General features: G+C 49.2%; 1 long non-coding RNA gene across 1 annotated transcript; it reads right to left on the reverse strand.

The window, feature by feature from the left end:
* Positions 1 to 1,002: 1,002 nt before the first annotated feature.
* Positions 1,003 to 2,584, reverse strand: LOC125136032 (uncharacterized). Its single transcript, XR_007137096.1, has 2 exons — positions 1,438 to 2,584; positions 1,003 to 1,298 (listed from the first exon to the last, which is right to left on the reverse strand). It is a non-coding gene; the product is annotated as an uncharacterized LOC125136032 (long non-coding RNA).
* Between the last annotated feature and the right edge of the window lie 223 nt (positions 2,585 to 2,807).

Consider the following 2,807-nt stretch of genomic DNA (forward strand, 5'->3'; position numbering starts at 1 on the left):
AAAGTGAATCAGATATATATATACACACACCCATTCTTGTTTCATATATTACACACTACTGAGTAGTGTTCCCGGAACACTCTTTTTGAACACAGTCCTTCTGAATGCAGTATTGACTGTTCACACATGTATGATTTCTGCCCGAAACCGCTATTTGGTTTTGCCTCTGAAACAATCTCTCCTTTTATATCCCTACCTCTAAATTCACCTTACATTGAGCTGAGACCAGAACACAACACAGGCCATTCCCTGTTTCATTTGCCAATCCAAGTCATTTATTCCTAATTTTAAACATGCTTTCTTAAACAAAACAAAACAAAAAAGCATTCAAGGGAATAAATGCACGGAAATGGAACTTGCCCAAGAGTTTCATATGTACAGATTTAAAAGACATCTGTGTAGTGATCCAGGAATCAGATTACTTGTCATGGGTTTTTTTTTTTTTTTAAGGACGGTAGAAAGACTGGGTGTAACCATGGAAATGTTCCATCCTAAAACACGAGTCTCAGACAAAACCCCAAAGCCTAGAAACATCAGGGAAACCAAAGCCCTAGACTTCCAATGGAGAATTCAAATTTACATGACATAGAACAGCTAAAAAGCCCCTTTCTCCACAACAGAAAAAAAAAAAAGCGCTACACAGAGGGGGGGGGGGGGTCTTTTGCTTTTACTCCGGGCAAGATGGGTTTTATTCTGTGAAAGAAAATGCTTGTCAGCACCTATAGAAATAAGATACGTGTCTAAAATTTTCCTCAAAAGGACTGTTACTCAGTAGCAAGATTCGGCCATGTCTCTAGATAATCGCAGTGTGGTATTTACATCCTAAAGTAAAGCTGGATGTCCCCCCACGTACTGGCCGAAAGGAGGTGGTGCTTTGGGGCGCATGGGTCCCTTCCTCTTGGTCTACACTCTACGGGAAACCACTGAAACTTGGACACATTCATGTAAAGACAATAAACCCTCTTTCGCCAAAGAAACGAGTATGGACTATCAACACGGAGGTTTATTAATGAACTAGTTTATTAATTCAACAAATATTTGCCCTATGCCTGTCATAGGGTAAACCCTGCCAAGCGCTAGGCAAGACCCCTCATTTTAAAGAACTTACATCTAATTTAGTAAGTAGTAATTATAATCTTAAACTGTGAGAAGGAAATAAAGCAGGGAGATGTGAGCAGGTGACTGGCGAGTCGGGTGAGAGGCTACAGGAGACCGAGCAGGATTGAAGATGCAACCTCTTGAAACAAAGCAGGACCCCTTGGTGCCCCCCACTCCCATGTCCTCCACCTGGCTTTTGTCTGTAAAAAAACAAAAACAAACAAACAAAAAAAAAACTTTAGCCAAAGAATAAGCCAAATCAGAGAAAAGGCAGACACAAAGGAGGAAAATAGTCAATGAGAGGAAACAATATTTTAATCGTGAGGCAAAGTCAAGGACCTGCCATTCCCCCTCGAGGGCCACGGGTCACATTCTGAGCCAGGTCCTGTGAGCTGTTTTATAGACATGAAAATCCCTGCGGGAAGGAAGACATCGGCGAGATGTGATGACCAGACTGTAGCCGTGACATCGGCTGCCGCAGCTCTGAGACCTGCCCTCGACGAAAGTGGAAACAAGCCCATCCTGGAACGGAAGATGAAGTCAGGGTACTTGAAACAGTCAAGACGACACAGGCCCGACCCCAGGACCAGTTTCGGGATGACCCAGAGCTGAAACTGCTGGTCGGCCCGGAGCCCCTCCCTCACCCTCCTGCCCACGGGCTGTCGGGGGTGCCGGCGTGGCCCTTGGACACGAGGCCGCCGTCCGTCCACTCCCCGGCCCGCTGCAGGCTCCCGAGACAACACCAGCCTTCCTTCCTAGCAGTCTTGCCCCTTTGCTGGCTTCAGCGCAGCGAGCGGCCGGCCCCCACCTTCGGTGGCACTTTGGGCCAAGACTGGCAAGCCAGCAGGGTGAACGGATACCAGCCAAGAGGGGGAGAGAGAGGTCCTGGCAGCGAGACATCATCTCAAGTGGCTGTGAGACCCTCTCGAGCTTGGGGAATTCACACAGGGGAGGAGCAGGTGAACCTGAGCTTCAAGAGCCCCGGCGGAAATGTGGGGAGGGCGGGTCAGGCAGGGCACGCAGGCCCCGGGGACGAGTCTGGGTTTGATTTCCCGTAGAAGGAGACACACCGCGATGGTGTGTGCTCTGATCGACGTCCTGAAACGTCACTGTCTTGCTTCAGAGGCAAAGGAATCGAAGCAGAGAGGCCGCGTGGGCCGTCTTGGGGACGGGCACGGAGATGCAAGGCAGACAGAAGCCTGCAGCACATTTTATGGCAAAGTCGACAGGGAGCACTTGCCTTCCCCGCCCCGAGATTAATTAACTGCAGAAACGCGCGTCATGGCAGGAGCAGGTGCCAGCCGACCAAGCCTTCACGGTTCTCTTAAACTGTGGCGGCAGAAAATTTCATCATCTGAGAATTAACGAAAAATCCTCCTCCTGGGGCCAAAAACAGACAGCTTGGACATTTGCAGGAAAAAGTCATAGCCATTTCACACATGGCTTAAAAAACAAGAAATCAAGGAGTTCCCGTCGTGGCGCAGTGGTTAACGAATCTGAGTAGGAACCATGAGGTTTGTGAGTTCGATCCCTGCCCTTGCTCAGTGGGTTAAGGATCTGGCGTTGCCGTGAGCTGTGGTGTAGGTCGCAGACGCGGCTCAGATCCCGCGTTGCTGTGGCTCTGGCGTAGCCTGGCAGCTACAGCTCCGATTAAACCCCTAGCCTCGGAACCTCCCTATGCCACGGGAGCAGCTCAAGAAAAAAGCAAA

This window comes from Phacochoerus africanus, chromosome 9 (genome assembly GCF_016906955.1).
Source record: "Phacochoerus africanus isolate WHEZ1 chromosome 9, ROS_Pafr_v1, whole genome shotgun sequence".
Classification (NCBI taxonomy): domain Eukaryota; kingdom Metazoa; phylum Chordata; class Mammalia; order Artiodactyla; family Suidae; genus Phacochoerus; species Phacochoerus africanus.